Raw genomic sequence first — 12845 nt, forward strand, 5'->3', positions numbered from 1 at the left:
CCCTTAAGAAAATATCCTGACCAAAAGTATGGCTGTTTTCCCATGGTAGACAAAGTCCTCTGATGACATAGCTCACTATGTGCCAGTATAGTGGCAATCCTGCAAAATACTGTCCAGTCAGAGATAAGTAAAATACAAACACACCCGTCAGCTTCATTCATATGAGAGGCTAGAGAGAGTCTGCTTTTTGAGTCTGTGCGTGAACATAATCTTAATGCTCCAGCATACAATGATATTTTAGACAATAATGTATTTCTAATTTTGTGGCTACAGGGAATGCCATTTCCCATTTTCTCGATGACAATGTGCCTGTACACAAAGAGATGTCCATAAGGAAGCGTTTTTCTCAGTTTGGTGTGGTGGAACTTCTCGACTTCATTGAACGTCTCTGGGATGAATTTTCAGAGGCCCTAACCCTAACTTACAGCGTAATGTGTGGAGCATGTAATGTCCACATACTTCTGGCCATGTGGTGTATCTCTCACTCTTTGAGACCCCTACTCCTTTGTGCTTTTGCAATCTTTTTGTGTTTGTTTATATTCTCTTTGAGAGCACATCACATTCATTTTGATGAATCTGCAACTCAGGCATTAACACTGTGAATCTGAGGTACAAAGGAACCTGTGCACAAATGACTCATTAAGTTGAATACCAATTAGCAGTGTGTGAGCTTTGATACAGGTTTGAGAGATTTTTTTTTTTTTGAAGGCAACATAAGGCAACTTGAAAAAAAGGACAGATAGTTGCTGCCTGATTTGCTGGTGAATCACTGAGAAACATGGGATATCTGTGTAAAGCCCCAAAAATGAGGATGACAGATATGCTAAACACGCACTGGAAATATTGAAAAATAGAAAAACATCAGTGTTTATGTGTGTAAGATATCTGTATATGCATGTGTAAGATCATAAATATGAAAAAAGCTAGTAGCTAGAGAGAGCTAGTATGACTTAAAGATTTGTGTGTGTTTATGTGTGTGAGATAGAAACAGAGAGTAATCATTGCTGTGCAGGGTGTTGACTCTACAGGGATGTGCAGTAACATGCCGTCTAATTAACAGTGTCCTCTCCGTGTTGAGGCTGGTTCCCACAGCCCCAGCAGCCATGATTAAAAGAGATGCTCTCAAAGGACAGGAAACTCTTCCAATTCACTCCAGATACTTCCTGGATGGCGTCCACACACAATCAACCATCTCATCTTGACCAGAACGGACGCTCTTTTAACGCTCCGTCTCACTCTGTGACTGGGTCCTTCTCAAGTACGCATACACTTTTCTCCGACTTTCTCTCTCGTCCCCTTCATCTGTGTGCCCCTTTTTTTTCTCTCGGCTCTTCCTTTCCCACAAACACTCCTTCTCTTCCCTCCCTTCTCACTTCTCTCACCCTCGCTGTCTGCCAAGGCTTCACATCAAAGCTGATGATTGGTTTCTAACTGTTCAGCAGGCAGTATTTTATCCTGCTTTGTGTGAAGAGACCAAAATAATCAGCATGAATATGGAAAAACCTGCTTCTATGGTAATATCCAGCCCAGTAATATCCATATCAGTCAAACTAACTTGGCTTAATTTGACTTACACACAACGGATGGCGGCACTTTACTCCATAGTTCCCTTGGCTTGGAGTCACATTGTAAACACTGCCTTTGCCTTATGTGTATAAATATAGCAACTTGTCAAGGTTGTTGGCTCAGTGCTGAAATTGAGCAACAATTTACTTCATTTCTGTTGTTTTCTTGGTGCCACCTCCACCTCCTGATATAAAGTCTCTTCACCTTGGTTTGACTCCTCTGCACACTACCACTACCTCAAGGTTGTTGGCTAAGTGTTGTGAGGCTGTTTTAAGAAGTTTCTTCACCAAGGTCTCCAACTTTAATTTAATAGCTAAGTTGAATTAAATTAGTCTCTTGTCCTTGGGCTCAAGTTTTCAGAAAAAATACTCTTCTGGGACGTGATATCAGAAGTTTTAGGTTCTGATAGTTTGGGGTTTAAAATGCACAGCTTTAGAATTCCTGTGAAACAATAATTTAACACTGGATATGATGTCCACAGTGTTGATACACTACTGAGAGTTACAGTAAACAAAAATTATAGTAAAAAGGTTAAAAGGGCTAACTGGTAGTTAGCAGGCTAACTAGTAGACAATTATTTAACACACTTTACTCAAGAGATGTATTTTCACCATTGTCTCTTGTCTCAGCTGTCTGTGAACCTGCCAACACCAGTTAAAAAAGTGACAGTATAAAAGTGAATGGCGCAACAAAGCTAATTAGCAGATCGCCTTCTCTGTTTTGGTTCAGTTGCTTCAAAGTCACACTGTCCTGACTGTTTTGTATTAGTCAGCATCTCAAATTCATGTCTCGTTCTCCAAAGTTCAACTTAGGCAAAAGATACGTGAAAATTTATTTCACTCTACTGCTGGGTCTGTTAGTTTTGGCAATTCTGCCAAAATTAATTGCTTTGACTCTTTTTCACTTCACTATAAATGCTGGTGTGACTGGGCAATTTCTGTGAATGTCCGTTCTATCCATTTTATCTATGGGTTAAATAATCTTCATCTTTCATGAGGTAACATGTTATCTCGTCTCTCGTTATGTAAAGTAAAATGTAACTAAAATATTGAAAAAAAAATCATGAACAAATCTGCACTTTGCTGTATTTTATACCATTTCTCCCATTGTGGCACATCAATTTCTGTCTTCATGCTATCCAACAATGCAACAATGCTTAACACATGAAAAAAGTGAAAAATAACAGATAAGGCAGGGACATGCAGCCATGAGCACATTAAGTTCCATCCACGCTACCTTAAGGGACACAGGTGGGTCCATAGCATATTCCAGCAAGCAGACCTGAGGTCAAAGCAGGAAATCACCTTAACATCAGCTCTGACACATATGTCTAACTTTTGAAGCATTAACAGAAGTCTGTGAAATAGGTTACAAAAGTTTGTCTACAGAAAGTGTTCAGTAATGGTACCTGTTGTGTTGAAATAAAGCAGCTGCTGACACTTCACATCTGCCACCTGCAGTGTCATAGAAGCCTCAGATTAGCGGCAACAAATGACGCATTTCAGCAAATTGCTTCCCATGTGCTCAGGCTTTAACTTCAATCAAAGTCTCCTACACACCCTGGCCTCAGTGGTAAGCTATACCCTGGTTTCATAAATTCTAAGGTGGAGATGACAAGCTGTCTGAAAAGAGGGGAGGTACCCACCATCTGGGGTCTTCATCCCTAGAAATAATAAGTTCTGAGCAAGCATATTTTGATAGCACAGTATTAGGAGGAATCCCTATGGCTCGGTGGATTAAGTCTTGTGACATGATGTGAATCCTCCCAATCTTTGTCACATTGTCCTTTTTCCTGTTGCTCAGTGAAATGAATCAAGCAGAAATGCTTTTATGTGGCAGAAAATGAAGGGAGAAGTACAGAAGGACTGTAACAGACTGATGGAGAAATAGGGAGGGTGGAAAAACATATTTCTCCCTCAAAGATTGATAAAAGAGAGATATTTCTGTAACTCCAGGCTAATTCAATGAGTAGTGCCAGATCTCGCTGGGGATTTACAGGCCTGGCTTCAAAACAATTAGCTGGAGAATGGGAGCCGTTTAAAAGACGAGGAGACGAGGAAATCTTAATACAGCTGTGGGTATTTCCCCACGGAGGAGTCATTTTTACAACCTCCTTACAGAGTCTCTCTCACCCTAATACTGCTAGCCAATCTCCTCTGTCTCATTTCATACAGAAGACAATTTTCTGAAAGCTGCTGTGGGGAAAAAGGGAAGAGGAGAGTGAGGAAAAGAAAAGAGCAGTAGTGCCGACAGAAAGTGAGGAGAAATTAAAAAAAAAAGAAAGTGATATGAGAGTGTGAGATGGCGTTAGAGAGATGAACGGAGAAAGTTATAGAGACAGAAAGAGAGAGATAAAAACCATGAGACAAACAAGAATAAAAAGAGACAGAAACAGAAAGAAACACATCCATAGAAATAGATAAGGCTCAGCAGAAGTTAGGTTGTGGTTGTCTGGGGAGCTGGAAGATTGAACATCCCTCTCTCTGTCTTTATGAGGACTTCCTGCTTGCTGCCCTATGTGTGCTGAGGGCCAATCAGCTAGTCCATCTGTCCATGGGGGCCAATCAGTCAGAGCACAGAAGAACTAAGTCAGCACGTCCTTGTCGACACAGGTAATCAAAGACACTTTAGGACCTCTACCACTTCTCACATGCTCTTAACCCAGGGTTATCCATGCTGTCGCACTCACAGTAGAAGCTGCCTTGAGGTAGTTTAGCCCCTTTTCACATGGCTGTAGCTAATTGTGGGCTCAGTTACAGTGCCCCACCAACCCTTGGACTTTAACATGGGGCCCAATGCTGCAAAAATGTGGATGTTAATGTAATTAGCAGTTACGTAGTTAAATATACAGTTCACATAAACAATCAAGTTGTAATTACAACGGAGAAACTGATTTTCCCGAGCTCTAATATATCCAGCTTGGCATTAAATAATGTAGAACCGCATTAAAAAGCAAACACATGCCTTGTGTAGGACAAAGTCAGTCAATCAAGGTAATTAAATGCTCATTTAAAGATGCCCTAATCAGTACTTTCAGATTAATAAAGGTTCAAATTGCTATGTGTAATGTGTAAGGTGTTGCTCACAATAATGAACCTACAGAGAATTATCACCTGACTCTACAGTTCCCCTCAGCTATATGGAGTTTGGTTTTATAGCCTGCAACTTTATTGCTGTGGTTCACTCTCATAAACTGCATTCAAACAATACTGCATAACAAAATCTCTGATAAACACACTGGGCCCTGTTCATCTGTCCAGCATGAAACAACAAAGTTAGCATCTAGCAGGTGAGCATACTGAAACATTCAGCAGCAAGAAAGCAAAGATATTTAGTCTAAGGAATTGGTGGAGACCGAAACAGAGTGAAAGGGAATGGGTGTTCCAGATCTACCGGATGTGTAAATAGGCAACTGCTTGCTAAGTTTTCTATACTAACTTTGTAATACATCATTGTTGTGTTCACCGCTTGTTGTCCTGCCCCTTGTGGTGAAAAAATCTGTTCAAGCATGGTTTAATGACTGAGGTGCTGGTTGGGCACATGCTCACTATGTTTTTAATCCTCATACAAGCAACTCTGCAATCACACAACCCATGATCATGGCGTGTGGGAAAGAATAATTTATTTATGAATGTGAAATTGTGTTTTGCAAAGACCTAAAGGCAAAATTACTTTTCAGTTTAAAATGTTGTCATGAACAGTGCATGCAAAACAGCTCAAACCAACATGATACAATGGAAGTTTCTCTACCAGCTTGATTTGATGCCAGCATTGAGCTGGAATACCAAAATCCTGCTAGCACTACCCATGCCTGTAAAGTGATGGGTACTAAGTCAACAGTCTAATCAATCAAAAGAAAACTATTGTATTTTTAGTGTAATCTTAAATCTCCTAAAAGGAAATGTCAAAACAAGTCCTCTCAGGACAGTAATGCCACTGGCTGGAAGACGTCTCACAGAGAGGATTAGAGAGATCAGTCACAGACAACTATTTCATTTTTTGGGCCAATTTACACCTTAAGCTGGCCTCTAGGTAATTTGACCTGAGCTCAAACTCAACAACTAAAATACATTTTTCCAATCTAAACCTAAAACAGTTAGAATGACTCCATTGTGCCCAGCGTGGGCGGCAATGGGGCCTTACAGATCCCATCTTTTGTCTTTTATTTGTCCTGCTTGGGTAGAGTATTTTTTTTAACATTGTTAGTCTTCTTATAATTCTTATCGATTTTACTCAGTAACAAACATGTTGTCTGCACCTCATACCAGCAGTACATAGAATACAGCAGTTCTCTGTGGTGCAGCAGCCCATGTCATCAGACAGCTCCCACTCACACCTCCTCCTCTCAGTATGATAAATGGACTTCTCCCTGGAGAGTAAACAATAAAGTCATCCAACTTCAACCCGACCAGTCACTGTCACTTTCAGGGATACACAGTCACAGGTTACATGTAGCAGATATACAATTATTAGACATTTAGACACACTGCACAATGAAAGCATGTAAGAATGTCACGCCAGAAGGTGACAATGACCTGAGGCTGACTTCTGATCTGCAGGGTTCATGCAAGAAAAATGACTTTTTAAATGCTGTCTGTTTCGTCATGTTTTGGGGAGTAGCATAGCGGTAGTTTCTAGGAATTAGAAAGACAGTTGTAAGACACCTTCCTTCACTTTCCTCTTTTCTGCCTCACAATGAAGAACTAAGAAACTTTACCTAGTATGTGTTTTTCAGTTTTCTTTCTTCTTCTTTACAGTTTTCTTGCTTTTTCTTAACGCTATTATTGTCTATATCAAATTATCATATTTGTCCACCTATGGTTAGATATTTGTAAATGCATTTAATGATCAGAAACACCATCTGTTTGAGCTGGTGTTTGCAGCAAGGATTGGTCTTCAGTAAAGAGAGAAACATGAGCTTTAGCCTGTTGCTTGCTTTCTCTGTGTCTGTTAAAAAAAACATGTCCGTCTCCTCATATACTGGACTTGTGACTTTCTGTTAATCTGAAGAAAATTGAAAACTCTAAGTTAGAGCACACAGTTGGACAACCACTTGTGAATTCGTTAGGTTTTCTCCCTGTGTATTCTGCTTTTAATTCAGAGTTTTTGTATTATTTGCATGTTAAGGTGTCTCTCTCACTGGGGACCAATTAAATGATAAAGCAGTGCTGTTACAGGTTTATGTAAATTCACTCTGCAAGAGGCTTGTATTGATAAATGGCGTGGAATTACAGAATAGCAAATAACTGCGGGTGGTGTACATTATTTCCACTTTTTTTAATTGATAAGGTTGCAGAGGAAAATTTTGTCTTAAGGTGAAGTGAGGCAAGCCTTTCTCAAAGGTCATTATTTTTAAAGAGAAAATGAAGGAGTACTGTGAAAGAAATACGGAGCGAGGAGAGGAAGAAACACACACTCTAAACTAATACAGTGGCTCAACAGCTTGGTCAGCTCAGGACAAACGTGAAAAATGGAGGTGCTTATTGTGGTAGCCAACATCATTAAAGCTGCATTAAGCAATATGTTTTACATTAACATTGAATCAGATGGCTCCCTGAATCAACAGCCCAGTCTGCTCTCCTGCTTTTAGCCAGTTTTTCAGCTCATTCTCTCTCTTCATTGACCGGCAGAGCCAAAACAGTCCTGGTCCATATAAAAGCAAGGGCAGAAGCTCTCAGCCCAGTCGCTCACACAGGCCATTTGTACACTAGGCCGGTGAAGAAAGTTTCACATTTAGCAAGTCAAACATTCGACAGGTGGTCAAAAAGGAGGACCCTAATAGGAAAAGCCCATATTTCTGTGAGTAGCCATATGTTTGTTAATATATCAGCCTTGCAAATGTTATATGTCGGGGGTGGGGTGGGGACTATTGTCAGTATGATGAGCATGCTCTGTGTCCTCCATTACAGTTCAGTGTGTGCCAAGGTAACAACTTTAGTTTATTTATCATATACCAGCAATATGGATTAATATAGTTTGCTTATTGGTCAGGAAAATAACACCACCCGAACGATACAGAAGAAATGAATGGTTTATATGACTCAACATTACAATCACAGCTACATTACCACTTACAAAGAGTTCCGTCCTAAATAACAAGAGTGACTAATTTATACAAAAGCATCTGGAATTTGTATGAGATTTGATCCACTTAGAAGCGACTGACATGTACTGAGACAGACAAACAGACCAAAACATATACACAAGCACATAAACACACACACTGAGCCATGAGTCAGAAAGGCCTCTTGATGTTCTCATCAAGCCAGAAGGCACAGCAGGGACTGACAAGTCACTGTCAAGAGACAAATCAGCACACACAAATACACACACACAGACACACATACACACACAGGACAGGGAGAAAAATGTCTAAACATTTCCCCCAGAGAAGCAGCGGTTCTTTCATCAAAAAGTTAACTGTTTGTGATTCTGCAGGAAGGAGGGATATTAAGAGATGTAGCGGATATGTGTTTGCACACTTCTGTCAGTGTGTCTTTGGGAAGAGACTAGCTACAGCTACCTATTGTCTTATTTCTTCACAAAGCAGGGTGACAGATAATATGGAAATTTATAAATGACCAGAAAAACAGAACGGAAAAAGTCAAGCTGTAATCAGCGTGCCAAAGTTTGAGAGCACAGAGGGACAGCTTTACGAGTACGAAACAAGTCTACGACACAAAATTGACTGGTTTTGTGCTAAAGACTCACTTCAAAATGTAAACTTTGTGTCCCACCTCTATTCACCACCTTCAAAAAATAAACAGTTTTCTAAACTGCTGTTATCTTCCGAGACTTTGTGTTATCATTCCTGCAACAGTATCTTCAGCATTCACACTGACTGCTTCACTAGCTCCACAGAGGCAAAATCATTTATAAGACACGTTGGATCTGAGCCCATAGACGGGGCAATACATCAGTCTATGTTATCTCTGAAGGTCTCCACATTACTAAATGTCTTTCAACTTTGATACTGTATTTTATGACTTTTGTAGACCAGGCGATCAGTGCGAGAACAGTCAAGGCCTCCATTCAAAGCCGCAGCGATTGACTATTTCTTCAACACAGTAATATATACAGTAATTAGTCAAATGAAACGATTGCATTAGCTCAAAAGTAAAATGATCCTTGAGAGTTCAATGAAGCGATGGGAACACTGAGGTTTCACAGAAGGCAGCCTGACGTGACAGTAAGACAAGCACAGCTTCAGCATCCTGGTATTGTTGATACTGTGACACTTGAATAGAGTGTAACCGTGGTTAATGTTGTTAGTAACACCTTTTCCTATAGGTCAAAATGCTGGCTGTGAAGACGGCATATAAAAAGGCACAACAAACACAGATTTGTTTACATGCAGTGTTTCACATTGTGTGTCCTTAAGGCTCAAAATGTTTTCTATGTTACGAATCATTTTAAAAACCTTGAAATCCTGATACTTGTTTTGTGTACAGTCTTCTCTCTCTTTACCTTTAACAGTATATGTGTCATCAGCAGGGAGCATTGACATGCATTGCCAGCATCTATGAACCTTAGAGATAACAACAATACATTGCTTAACTCCACCATGATAGGAAACTTAAGCTTTCCCTCTTGTGATGCAAGTACTTCATGCAGATGTGTTTGTGATGCAAAAATGATGAAATCCAAAGGCTTCAGTGATTGTGCAGGTCAAAATCCTCCATTTGTCCCTTTGGTTTATTTCCCACAACTTTTGTATGTGCTTTTAATTGCCCATAATGAAGTACTGGCAATAGTGAATGCTTCCTTGCAATCTGGTGTTTAATCTGTGTCTTTATCAAATGCTATTAACACAGTGCTTACAGTGAGAGCAGCTTCTGTTTTCAGTGACTACATAATTGTTGTTGGCCTGTCAAATCAGTAGGTTAGGATAGTAAATGAGGTCCACCCACGCAGTGATTTCACTTACTCTGGCTGATTAGACCTCTTCTCAGGACTCTGTGGGCGTAGACAAACTGTGCTTGGCTGACATCTCCCCTGACTCTCCTTGTTAGCTTTTTTTTTTGAATCAGCTAGGGTGGGACAAATTACACCTTCACTATTTTCTTATGGGTTTATGGGTCCTGACCTCATGGATTTCCCAGCAATAGGTCTGACCACCTTTAACCTGAGCATTGGCGCAGTGAACCATAATAATGCCTAATAAGGCCTGTGTGGGTGGGGGACTAAATCGGTGGGCATTTTTCATATATGTTTTAACTCTTGGTCATTTGTTTATTTTTCTGTTTGTGTTTGACAGCTCTCTCTTCTCCTCCACAGTGTGTGTGTGTGTGTGTGTGTGTGATGTGGCACAGGTGGCTTTCCAAGTACTCTTGGCTGATTGGCTAACGGGAAGATTTAAACCTCAGCTGGTGCCAGTCTCCCGCCCTCTCTATCATCTCCTATCTCCCAACAGTGGGTCCATCTGGCCCCATTTATCCAGTTGTTCAGTTTGGAGAATAAGTTAAACTCTTGTCCTTTTTGTTTCATTTTATTTTGTTATGTAAGTTAAGGATTAAGGGTTAGATGTCTCGTTGATTGTTTTCAGCACCGCTCTACCGTAAAGTTTTCCAAAATGATAATAAAACTGCTACTTAGTGAACTTTGGTCACTACCTCAGTGTGGGGGGTCTAACATGCAGTGTCCAGGTTTCCCTCAAACCAGGGACAGTAAGGGCAGCAGGTTTTGAGGCACAAATGAGAAGGAGACACTGTAAACTTGGGCACCCAGAAAGGACTATGTCTTCTCTGATAACTCTAAACGTCTGGCTTAAGATCAATAATGCAGCCATAGCTACAGTACAGTGCTGCAATGGACTGACAGCACTGACTGACTAATAGGGTTAGACTGCCTTCACACTGACAGCAGATGTGGATTAGGTGATCTGCTCTGTGGAGCTGTTATCAGCAGCATGTTCTTCTCCGCTAAGTTCTGTAAAAGTTGTCAGGAAGACTGTTCATGAAGCTAAAAGCAAGAATATATTAAGCATGCAGTTATTAATCTTAATTGATGTGAATCAACACTTCACGACTGCAGGACAAAAACATCAGATGTATTAAGAGGATTTGTAATGTGTGTTTGTCTTAGAAGTTGTCATGTGTGTAGTGTATGTCAATATGTATGTAACATACTAGTGTGAATAGTAATGATAGCTTACTGATAAATCTGCATACATAATGGCTGATTAATAACATAAAATTGCAGTACAGAAAATATGCTGAAGTAAATTAGAAAGAGTGTTGGTTAATGGGCAGTATAAAATTATTTAACAACCAAAGTGAAGAAATAGTATTCAACATTATTTATTAGTTTTATTATTTATCGTTATTTCATTTTTTATTTTTTGAACTCTTTGTAACCTTCTGACAAACTGGAGACAGTGAATGTAGCTTGCGGCGCTGTCAATAAATATTCAGACTGGACCAATACTTTTTTGGTGAAAAGTAATGGGTGAAGAAAAGTGCATTTCAGACATATTTTTGCCCAAGGCGTCACCATGAGAGCACTTCATGGCAGAGAGAGTGATGGGGAAGACAAGTGATGAAGATAGGGAAGGACTTCTCCATCAGCGAGAACATTCAGAGGAAACATATGAAGTGAGAATTAAGCCATGGAATAAATATAAATGTCTCAATTCACACATACAGACTCACATCTAAACTGCACATTGATGTTCTTTCCACGTTTCCTCTAGACTCCATCCATATGTGATTCATGTTTTGGCTGCTCTGTTTTACTTAACCATATACAAATTTTAAGGTTCATTGTCAATATTTGAAATTTCAGTATGACAGGAAATTCTAGCACAAGATCCACTGACTGAAAAATCTCTAGAGCTTTCAGCCACACCTCATATCCTACACATAGGTCCTACAGCAGCAGATGGACTTCACTGTCCTCATGCAGATGGTTTAGATGTTATCATATGACTTGTACCAAGTGTTATATTTCTTCATTTCAGTCTTCTTTCACATACATGTACTTCTGTTTTGCCTCTCCTCCCATCTACTGCATTTAAAGCACATTGAGCTTGCTTGTCCATAAATACGTTATAGCCCACAAATACTACTCGGCTTACCTTTTCATTTATCATTAAAGATTCAGCAGGCATCCTTTAATTCTGTCGTCTTAACAGTTATAGACACTCTCCTGTTCAGGCTTGTGTGTGTGTGTGTGTGTGTGTCTGATTGTGCACATTGGCTTCAGCATGTGTCTGTTCGGTTGGGTCGGGGGGTTCGCGTGTGTGCGTGTGTGAGAGTGTGTGGGCTTGTTTTACTAAATTTGCGGGGTCTGGAAACTGGTAGCCCACCAAACTTGAGGGGCCCGACAGGTTTGTGGGAACTAAATGCTAGAACCCACAGGTTTAATTGGCTGTTTGAGGGTTAAGACTTGGTTTGTGGTTTAGGTGTAAGGTTAGGTTTAGGCATTCAGTTATGATGGTTAAGGTTAGGGTAAGGCCAGGGAATGCATTATGTCAGAGTTGACGAGTCCCCATGAATACAGTGAAACGAGGATGTGTGTGTGTGTGTGTGTCTACCTAAGGAGGAAACTCAGGGAGACAGTTGCCACCACCATTTCAGCACCCAGCAGTAAAGTATTGATCTCTTGTTTCAGCAGCTCTTTTTCCATATCTTGCTCATCACTCTGTCTGTTCCTGTCTTCCATCCCTCTCTTCACTCTCTCTCTCTCTTTTCAACCGTTTCATTGCCACCGTTTTATTTAATTTTCTTTTTATTCGATTATATTTCATATTTTTCCTTACCCTCAAACAGAACATAATTAATCCTTTTATTCATTTTACTTCCCATCCTCTTCCTCTCTTTTTCTCAAATTCTCCCTTATTCTATCCTTTACCATCCTCCTCTCATGCTGTTTTTACCCCCTTGCATCCATCTCTTCCTGACTCCTACAGATGTTAACCTTGTAGCGCAGTTTTCTCAGGTTGGAGACACAGGAAGGAGAGGGAAGAAGGAAAGGAGAAGCAATGCAGAGCTCAATACCTCCACCCTCAGGTAATGGGGTGAACTTTTTCCTCTTACAGCTTGAGTGTAATAAAATCAAACTTTGATGATTCATGTATTTTTACAGCATTGCTGTAGAGGGCTGTAAATCATTTTAAGATATCGTTCTCATAGACCGTGGCATGGAGTCATCGTTCCTGTGCAGACAGAGATGTATAACACTGGGATGCTGCTTTCAAGAGTCTCCCTTGTTCACCTGAAGACTTTGAGGGGAACTTTAAAACCTTTTTAATCAAGCTATTACAGACAGACAGATACCCT

General features: G+C 40.2%; 1 long non-coding RNA gene across 1 annotated transcript in view; it reads right to left on the bottom strand.

Annotated features, from left to right (window-relative positions):
• Positions 1-1952: 1952 nt before the first annotated feature.
• The window catches only part of LOC139613050 (uncharacterized), a 24186-nt gene continuing 13293 nt past the window's right edge, over positions 1953-12845 (bottom strand). Inside the window, exon 3 of the long non-coding RNA XR_011686677.1 lies at positions 1953-12845. This exon is cut by the window's right edge and continues 257 nt beyond it. This is a non-coding gene — a long non-coding RNA (uncharacterized lncRNA).

Source organism: Trachinotus anak, unplaced genomic scaffold, assembly GCF_046630095.1.
Source record: "Trachinotus anak isolate AG129_WGS33_773 ecotype Australia unplaced genomic scaffold, CSIRO_AGI_Tana_v1 ptg000032l, whole genome shotgun sequence".
NCBI classification, from domain to species: domain Eukaryota; kingdom Metazoa; phylum Chordata; class Actinopteri; order Carangiformes; family Carangidae; genus Trachinotus; species Trachinotus anak.